At 40.2% G+C, this 10,640-nt stretch overlaps 1 long non-coding RNA gene across 1 annotated transcript; it reads right to left on the reverse strand.

The window, feature by feature from the left end:
- Positions 1 to 687: 687 nt before the first annotated feature.
- Positions 688 to 9,718, reverse strand: LOC111770176 (uncharacterized). The gene is made up of 5 exons (XR_011431396.1): positions 9,473 to 9,718; positions 6,299 to 6,407; positions 4,761 to 4,868; positions 2,619 to 2,751; positions 688 to 1,029 (listed from the first exon to the last, which is right to left on the reverse strand). It is a non-coding gene; the product is annotated as an uncharacterized lncRNA (long non-coding RNA).
- Positions 9,719 to 10,640: the final 922 nt, after the last annotated feature.

Raw genomic sequence — 10,640 nt, forward strand, 5'->3', positions numbered from 1 at the left:
ATTCGTGAAGAAATGTGCCCTCCCAGGAAGCTGCTCCTCTGTAACTACGGCCATTGCAGAAGCTGGCATTTTGATGTAACTGCCCATGTTCACAAATCTGCAGGTCAGACTTCTCCGTGCGACTCCCTGCTGCATCCATTGAGATCATTTCAGCCTCAGGAAATAACTTTTCCAGGGACACTGCCACCAGTGCTTCTAGAGGCTTCTGCTCAGTTCATCCAGCCACCCAAAGTCTCACCTCAATTCTGGTGTCACTTGGTGGGATGGGAGCTCCAAATGCTGCTTTCTCCATCACCCTACACCCTTCTTCATCTCCAATTCATCCTCTCCAAGTTCTCCAGTTGTCCCTAAAGTCTACGATTTCTTCCTCTTGTCTCTCTCAAAGTCACAGAACTCCCTTACAGATAGTATTCTACCTTGGGGGTGGGGGGAGGCCAGGCAGGGTCCTTTGTTTTGACCTCCACTGAATCTGGTAGGAATTTCTCATGGTTTCTAGCATTTGAGTAGCTCTATTTCCCAGCTGTCAGTGCTGAAGAACTTTTTTTTCATGAATTTTTAAATTTTCAAGGTATTTTCCACAGAGGTGTATCTAAATATTGATGTCAGCAAAAATCAGGAGACTGTAAGTATCTGTTAGAATTAGGTTCAGACATCTGTCAGAATTAGGTACAGAAAACCCCAAACAAGTTTATTTAAACAAGATAGAAGTTTATTCTTCATTCATGTGAAAAAAGTCAGGAGGTAGGCATCCCGAGGTAACATGGTGGCTCCTTTCATCTCCTTGCTCTCCTATCCCTAGAAAGCGGTGCATGTACTCATGATCCAAAATGGCTGCTAGGACTCCACACATCAAATCTGCATTCCAGGCAGGAGAATGAAGGGAGGAGCAAGGGACTGTGTGAACAATCCCTTTAAAAGACACTTTCTAAGGTAGCACCCAATTCTGTTGACATCTTATTGGCCTGAGTTTAGCCATGTGGCTTCACTGAGTTTCCAAGGAAGCTGAGAACATGGGAGTCATCAAAATTCCTTAGAGATGAAATGGAAAATAATGGTGTTAAGGAAGCTAAAAGTATTCTATGAAAACTTTTTTAAAAGGAAAAAAAAGTATGTGACCTCCCTGGGTTTCAAAGGCTTTGATCTGTCTATCATGAGATTAAACCACTGAATAAAATCAGATAATGTAAAGAGAAGCAGAAAGGAGAAGGAGTGGAAAACATGTTGTTTCTACAGAAAAACTAAGCTTTCATTGTCTGTGTCTTCCCACAATTGAGTTCGAGTGTATTCATGCAAGAACAAAATGATAACCCCTAAATAAATAAATAAACAAATAAATATACGTAACATCTGAATAAGCAACCATAGTTTGGTCACTAAATATTTAAATTGGTGTATTACATAATGTCAAACCTGATTCTGAATATTGGAATAATTTCTTACAACTTAATACCTCCCAAACCTGAGCAAAAATCCTGGCACAAGTAGACATCTAGTAAATTCATGTTAAATGAATAGTTGAGTAAATGGAAATTATATATATGCGTAAGTATTATATTACGTATTTGTATATTATATTTATATACATAATTTTATATATATATAAAATGACTGTTGACATCATGACTTTAATAAAACATTGCCACATGCTAGTTATCAAGTGTTTATGAAGCTTCTATTGTCTGCAGAATATAGTAATGGATAGTAAAAAAATATAAGAAAATAAAAGGCATGGTTTATGCTATACTGGATCTTAAAACTGGTCATTTGGGGAGTACTTTCAAACCAACGTCAGGAGGCAAATACTATCACCAGTCTTATCTTCTACCACCAAATCTCTGAGGTGAGCACCAACAGCCAGCCATGAACGAGAGAAATGTAAAGTCTGTCTACTATCCTTTGGCCACTTTTTACTAGAGTTCATAGATTCTGATAAGCTTCAACCTCATAGCATAACCCATCTGCAATGGCCTTTTTATGCCGCACACAGTTCTAAGGACTTATTAAGATTTTGCTCTTAGCATCATAAGATGTTTACGATGATTCCCAATGAGAGCAAATGATAAAGTTTCACAATATAGGTTAAATTTATGGCTAATAGTTCTCCTTCTCTTGATTTATACTTCTTGCACTCTTGTCATATTATCTAGTCCTTTGCTGATCCTGACAACATCCCGGAAAGCTGAGGGCTTGATTTTCATATGTGAACACCACCACCTCGGCTCTGTGATGGACCTTAAGGATCCACAGTGTCCTTTCTGCCAATTTAAAGAGCCAGAAGACAAAGTTAGGAGCCGAGACATCAGAACAAGTGAGCCAGGGAGCCTGAGTCATCATCATTTTCACATGTGGCCCCAATGAGCAGCACCCTGGTCTGACCCACATGACAACTCAAGTGCAACATATGGGTCAACCACACTCTAGAAATGGTTTCTGCCGCTCCTGCAGCCTGATACTTTGATTGCATTGTGGTTGCTCTGAAAGCCCGAATGCAGAGCTCTGTGGATTCTTCTCTTTACTATGTGGTTTGAAGCTGGGCAGAGGGGAGGAGACGTTGGAAAGAAAAATTGCCCAGTGCACTATGACAGCTGTATAATTAGGCAAGGCAGGCCAGTGCTTACGGCGTTTGTCATTCAGCAATTGTTCACCCGCCAGGTTCTACGATCAGGTGCTTTGAACAATGAGGTGATGATAATGTCTTCATGTGACCTGAGCCCAGAGAGCGTTCAAGCTCAAATAGGCCAGGAAGAAACCCTGGTGGAGGAAAATGAGGATTACATTATTTTCTGAGTGTTCACCAGTCTACGGGCCGTAAAAATGAAATGTGGTTTGTTAGAAACTTTTAAACATTACTAAAAGACATATTCAACAAAAGGGGTGCTCTAGCAGAGATTTGGGAACTTTTGTCTCCAAAATTTGAGGTTTGAGATGTGTGATTCTGTTTGTGAAAAGACTCCATTTATGTCAACAAATAGGTGGTGGACCAGAGCAATGGAGTCTAAGAGCTCATGAAGCATGAAGTTCATGAAGAGTTCATGAGTTCTTCTGGCTTCCATTTACCCAGATAAAGGAGAATCTCTCCCATTTTTAAACATATGAGATACCATAACTTCTGGCTATTTTATTAAGCTGTTAAATACTGTCCAAAAATGTTTCTTTATCCCCAGCCAGTGCTATTTCCTCTTCCGGACGTACACAGAGGTGATAGAAAAAGGCTACAGATCATCGTGAAGTTTCCTTAAGCCCTCTGCCTAGCCCCTGCTTCACAGCATTCCATGTTTCCATACTATTCCGCCTTCAACCGTGATCTCCTAGGACATTTGGTGTGTGGAGAAGTAATTCCCTTAGTGTCTTGCAGTTAAAATTCAATTACTTCATGTCTGCATCAGGTTCCTTTTTGCCCTATATTGCCTTTCAGACTTATTTTCAATTTGTTTCCTTCAATGTCACTCCACCTTTGTTTGGCTTACTGGTAGGAATCAAGGTTATCTTTCTCCCATTTTGCCTTCTTTTATTGTCAAGATTCCCCATCATACATTCATGCTCTGGACTTTACTGAATACTGTGGGGGATCAAAATTGGCCACCCCGAAAATGCGACACTTTGGCTTGATTATTTTTAAGAACAGAAGACTCTGAAAGAAACTTTGACCTTCCTCCCTAGCTGCCTAAAAGAATTTAAGATAGAAGACCTGTTCCAGGAAGCAGCTAATACCATAAGATAACTGTAGCATCATGTAAAATGTGTCTCTCAGGTCACACTGTCTATGGAGGGCCCAGCAAACACTTGTTTAACAAACATTCACATTTCTGTCTCCATGTCAATTGCCTTCCTCCACTTTGAAGCCCCAAACTACTACCCCCAACATCCTCCTTTGTCTTCAGCTGAAAATGGTATTTAAGGTGGCAGCTTTGGCCATTCTGGCGAGTTGCTTAGTTTTCCTGGGTTTCTCCTACGTATACATGTCATTAAACTTTGTTTGATTTTCTCCTGTTGTTCTGCTTCATGTCAATATAATTCTTAGACCAGCCAGAGGGACCTAGAGGGTAGAGGAATTGTTTTCCTCCCCTATACTACCTTGTAGCAATCCCACACTTCAAAAATGTCTGCAGGTCAAATACCTTGTAGTTATTTAGGAATTTAGCCTGCAATGGACTCCTATTTTGAGAACGAACTTAGCTTATCCTCTCCTCTAAAAGTTGTCCCTTCTCCAACCTCAGAGGTAGGCTCACAGCAGCCTTTGTTTTTACTACGTGACCCTCCCACCCCCCTTGACTAATGGGCCTCAGATCCAAGGCTGTCAATCAGAGTCTCTCACCAAGGCATGTGGAAGGGAACTGAGGATGCTAGAAAATCTGAGATGGTATCTGGAACTGGTTTACGTGAACTTGGACTGAGGGGCAGCCATGTGCACAAAGAAGCAGAAATCACCTACCTACTGGGAAGAATGAGGAAGCCCGAATAGAGATTATGACACAAGAGGCATGTGGCCTCAGAAAGAGCAAGAAAAGACCAGAGGACAGCTGACTCAGCTCTTGACTGCATTCCACTTCTCGCTCCAGTCCTTTAGGGGGCCAACAACTCTTTCCATGTAGGCTCATGTTCTGGGAGATTCTCCTCTGATCTAATAATAATTTCTAAGGTTTTATTAATCCTACTTAAGTTAATTTGAAGAGGATACTGTTGCTCCTTTTGATATGGAGGTGAAAGTTTTGTTGTTTGAAAATTTCCAAACAGGAAATTTTCTTTGTTTTGGAAAATACCTTGATGCACTGCTTGGATTAGAAGGTGAGATCCGAGGACATGGCAGGTGTTAAGGCAACAAAGGAGAACACTTAACTCCTCTGCATGAGCAGGATTTCTTTTTTCTTCTGAAAGAGAGGGGATAAAGAGAAGATACAAGCAGAGGAGAGAATAAAAACAGCGATTAATATGGCTGGAGGCTAAAAGACTTCACCCACTTCGTTTCCCGGTGGTGGAATTGTTAGGCCATTTTAAGCATGGTGATGTCTAAGGTTCAACTTGAAATTCTTTGTTGCTGCAATGCAAACACTCCCTTTGTCTATACCCCCTCCGCCCCCACCTCGTCCCCCTGTCTTCTGAACCTATGTATGCTTTGTCTGCAGGTGAATTTTTGTAGAAATCAAGCAATGGGCTAAGTTTCACATCTGCTTATTAGGGTACAGAAATAAGATAACATATGACAGAACAGGAGCCCAGATACAGAGGTAAGCATGATCTAACTTGGTCTAATCATTTAATTTCTACACAATGTGAAATAGGGATTAAAGACCATCTTATTAGAACTCAAGGGACCTTAAGTCCCACTGAACCCTGTGCTACCCGTACAACTCAAGAACCTTGATTCAGATACAGCCTCTCCTCTGCCTGTAAATTCATTTGATTTTGCAAACTTTTTAAGCATTTCTATATTTGATTCAAGTCTTTGTGGATATGTAAATCCAAATTGAATCTAAAAGCAACATTTTCAACACATTACATGCAAAGGCTTTTGAGGTCTTCAGGTACAACGTGCTAGAGAAAAAAAACAAGATGAGGACCTCAGTTGAAATTTACTCAAAGTTTCCATGAACTTGGAGCAAAGATCTATTAGAATCAAGATTTCATTTTTAAAAAGGAATTTTTTTTCTTTCCAAAAAGATTCGCGCTAGCTCTCCTTTAGATGGCAAACTCATCTAATGCACTTAAAATATGATTTCCTTTTGCAAAATTGATTTACGAGTAACTTTTCTGGAATCCATCTATTGACTAAAGAGAGCTGTATCTGTTATGCAAAGCACTGGACTTAAGTACTTTAAGGAATAATCCCAGTCTATTATTTCTTAGCCCATCTAGTGAGTATTTGTGTTTGTTTTATAGCTTTTTCCCCTCTTTGATTTACATTTACGAGACAATCGAGGAGAGATGATATGAGATGATTTTATTTTTATGAGCAAAAGGAACCGCACCAACCACAAGTAGCAGAACACTGCCATGACTGAATTATGTAGGTCTCCCCAGTGAAGGGAAAATTAAAAGAGTATTTTGTCCCTACTTTCATTCCTTCCAGTGAAGTCATGCCCTAAGGATGTCTACCGGACAATTCAATTACAAATACGAAGTTGTGGCTGCATCTACAGTTGCTCACGGCCCCAGCATAACTTGAAACCAATTTAATTGTATTAAATTTCAGTTAAGCTTTTGGGGGTTCATTTGTGGTTATATGCTGGTAACCAATATGATCCTAATTAGTCAGCCAAAATAACAAAGAATGGCCTTATTCACCTCTTTCATGACTTACCATGAGAATATATCACGAGAGCGTTGAATTGGAATTCAGATGTGCCCACTCTTCCTAAAATGGTGGTGGACCTCAAGGTCATGTCATATTTGCTTCTAGTTATCTAAAGCTATGCACAAACACATTTAATTGATTCAGTAAATATAACCCCATCACTATTGCTACCCTATCTTGTCTAAACACACATACAACTCACACACACACACTCTTTCTCAGAAGGTACAAATTGGCAGTACATGAGCCAAACCCAGCCCGCAGACGAGCTGTGTTTAGTTTGTAGGTTAGAGATCACATCGTGATAAAAGCCTTTGAATTAACATTTGAAAATGAGGAGACGTCACATAGAAATTCACATTTCTAGCTCCTCTTGAAAAAAAAATATCTGGCTACACTTGGCTGGAATTCCACATGGTAACACTCAGCTGGAGCCGAAACGCAAAGCCCCCTCTGAGCCTCCGAGCTCTCTTGGCTTTGCTACAGTCCCCACCATGCTCCATTACTTTTCACTCAGGCCACATCACACATTCAGGTTCCTAGCTTCTATAGGCACTGGGGTTTGCAACTTCTGTCCTCCGAGTGCCATCGGTAAGCATCCTCTCTTTGAACTCACTAAAAGACAAGCCACTTCAACTAGAGAACTTCAGAAAGCCTAAGTCCCGGTTTTCTCTTTCTGGCCTTCTAAAAACTGAAAAAGCTATCCCTATTGCATAACTATGAGCCTTAAAACACAGGTGCGCAGCACTTGAACAACACAGATTCTAATCATAAACACATTCAGGCATTTTTTTCCGGCAATATGATGAAGTTTTCATCTTCCTGACAGCTTTTAATCCAATCAATTAAAAAAATACCAGAATTATTTCAAATTATTGTGTTCTAAGAACTAACATTAGGCCGGAAAAAGAAAACATCACACATACAGCTTAGCATCCAGTCTGAAGAGCACTTGCTTTTTTGTGTACAATAAAAGGTAAAAAAAAGTTGATTGAAAATATATAAGAGAAAGTCTGTATTAATAATAGTGCTGGCTACATTTGGGAAATGAAGGCTATTATTTTTAGGAAAAACTCAATGTAATCAAATGTGGGGTACAGTCAGTAATGCAAAGGTGTTATAGCTACACACATATAAAACACTTTTACTATTGAAATTCCTGGAGTAAAAATAATAATAATGACTTTGTTACTGTGCTTCTGAGATGAATAACCCCCAACCGCTTCTTTTCCCACTGAAGCAATTGTTCTGTGATGCGTAATTTCCAGAGTTCTCCTATTGCCCTTGGCAAAACATACTGTATTGGAGGATATGGTTTGTATCACAAAAATGTTATTTTTACTTCACAATTAGGGGCTGTAATATTTTATATTGAGATTTCCCTGGTATATTCGAAGTATGCCTCATTGAGGAAATTGTATTTTTACATAACTTTTCAGGGTGTCATGTACCTAGTCAAGTAGAACTGAACGAAATAGTACTATCTGAGGGGCTCCATGTCCCCTGGAACCAACTCCTCTGTGCTCACCAGACATTGATGAAATGCGCCATCATCATCCCATTTCAAATGAGAGAAGAGGCTAAGTCATTTGCTGAGTTCATACGTCAAATTAATGAAAGAAACAGATTCTCTGGATTGAAGGCAAATAGTGTATCTAGTTCTCAGTCTTGATTACCTCCAGATCTAAGAACTCTTTGTAAACCATTTTAAAATAACTTTGCCCATATAGAAGGGCGACAGTTGTTGGTCCGTAGACTAGGGGAAAAAACATAGGCTTTGAAGACAGATGGGCTTGACATGGAATCCAGCTGTGTGAAGTTAATCTCTTCGTCTCAGTGTTCTCAGCTGTAAAATGGGTGCGATGATCCTTTCTCATTAGTTTCAGCAAGATTTAAATAAGATGATATACTTGTCAAACCTCTTTGTTATAGTGGATTAACTTTACCCTAAGTCAGTAGAGTAGTTAGTAACCAACTAACTATTCAGTGGTTTGTTATCCTAACTCACTGACTAGTTCTCAAACTTGAGCTTGCACCAGAATCACCTGGGGGGCTTATGAAACTGCAGATTCCTGGGTCTCCTTCCCAGAGCATCTCATTCAGCAGATCTGAAAGGAGGCCTAAGAATTTGAATTTCTAACGAATTCCCAGGTGAGGCATCCAGGGCACCCACTTTAAGAACTACTGCCTTAATATTGTAGCTAAATCACTAACTAGAATGCCTGACACAGTAAAACCTCAAAAAAGTCATCATTATGTATTGAAATCTTGAGGGCAAATACAAAATGGCTTACGTGTCTTCAAAAGGAATTCTAATAAAAGTAAGGATAAAATAGCAATATCAGATGTACTTTAATTCCTATTTTATGCAGTAAAACATAGATCTGGCAGAATAATAAGTTATCACCTGTCTAAAGCAATATGCTGACTTTACCATTGTTTTCTATTTTTGTTTCTCTAGGTAATTCTGTGATTTCCCAATTCTGGTGATTCAATGGAACTCATAAAAGATAGGTCCGCCTATTTTACGAAATAGATTGCCTTGCTATAGATGATTCTTGATTGCTTTTATATTATATGAGTGCATGAATAACTCTGGCATTCGGAAATGGTAATATTCTCCTTTCCTAGATCAAATCAGAAAGCCGTGTGCATTAAAAGGAGTTTTAAAAAAGGAAACTCTGCATGTCTAAAGTTAAGCTGAAGCATGACTACTGCATTGGAGAAACCGTTCAAGATCAGTTCATCCCGGTGAAAATATTACTTCTGTAGCTATGCCAAGGTTAGTGTCGGATTAGGTTATCTGCAACTCAAGTGCCAGATGTGTGTGTGTGTGTGTGTGTGTGTCTGTGTGTGTCTGTGTGTGTGTGAACACCCCCCTGAAGAGTTATCGAAACTCTCAGGCATGACTTTCCAGAAAGTTCTCCTTCCAGAGAGCTACGTTCAGTACTCTTTGGGTAATTTCGGGCCCTCTTCGTTCTTTCCCTATCTTCTCTTGACACTTTTTGTTAAGCTAGCTACTGTTTCTCTCCAACCCGCTAGGTTTTCAATAAGTTTCCTGTTGTGCGTTGGGAGAGCAGTGCTCATGGAAAATCGCTTTGCCTAGGTGATCTGAGCCAGCTCCCTCCCACCTTTTTTTGTTTTTTTAAATAATTTAGAGACGAGTAACGAAGTGCTTACTGTGCAGGAATTTACTCCAGAAGACTCCAGACCATCCGCTGACATTTCACAGTTTAATCCCGGCTTCGGTTTCACAACTGGTGCTCAAAGCAGAAGAGGCGCACTGCGCCGTGCGAATAGACATTTAGAGCCTTTCATGGTAAGATTTCAAAAACCTTAACCAACATACTCAAATTGCCCTAAAATTCGTCCGGAGAACTAGTGCATTATGCCCTACAAAGAACTCAGGGGCTCAGCTCGAAGAATGGTTCAAAGCTAGTTGTGATGGTAACAAAGAAGGAAATCAGAATTTTCACAGGAGCCTATTACTTGTAAGAGAACCTTGAGCGTTCCACTAGTTCATTCTCCAGCCTCTAGACAGGATTCTATCAAAAAGTATCAATTTTGAAAGATATCTAATTTGGCCCCCGTGTCAGATTATCTGATTGATGGGGCTTAAGCAAAATGACAACAATCTTAGCTAGCATATGTATACTATTTTAAGAGCCTTACATATGTTAAGTCATTAAAGCCTCATAACAAACCTGTGACTTAAGTTCCGTTATCATCCCCACTTTCCATTTGAGGAAGCCGAGACTCAGAGAGGTTAAGTGACTTGCCCAAGGTCACACAGCAGAGGAGTGGAAGAACCAGGATTCAAACACAAGCATTGTAGGTCAGAGATTCTCACAGTGGAAGCCTCTTGGGGCAGTGGGGAGAGGGCCCCAAAAAATCATCCCCAAATTGCATCATGGGAAAAAATAATGAAATACATTTGAAACAAGCCTAAATCCCTAGTCACTTCTCTTTGTACTTGATTGGTGGTCAAATTCCTTTCTAGTGTCCTGGGGAGGTTCCTGAGAAACAGCTGACACAAACATCACCAACTACCCAAAACCAGGTGTGCTTCTTCCCGGTGCCTAGTCCGTTTTTCTACCTCATCATCTTAGGGCCTAACTTAGGGCAAGGACTAGAGGCCACCATGCCTCCTGGCCTCTGCCCTCACAGCCCCACTTCTGGGTCTCACAGCCTTGGTGGTGCAGGAACACAGAAAGAAAGCCACCAAGAAGGAAAAGACTTTGAACTTTGTGTTCCTCTAACCAAAACTCCATCTCCCTACTATGATAGCTCCATTGTGCAACCTGAAGACTCAATTTACCCTTTTCAAATGCCAGGAAATTCCTTCGTT

This window comes from Equus caballus, chromosome 23 (assembly GCF_041296265.1).
Source record: "Equus caballus isolate H_3958 breed thoroughbred chromosome 23, TB-T2T, whole genome shotgun sequence".
NCBI classification, from domain to species: Eukaryota; Metazoa; Chordata; class Mammalia; order Perissodactyla; family Equidae; genus Equus; species Equus caballus.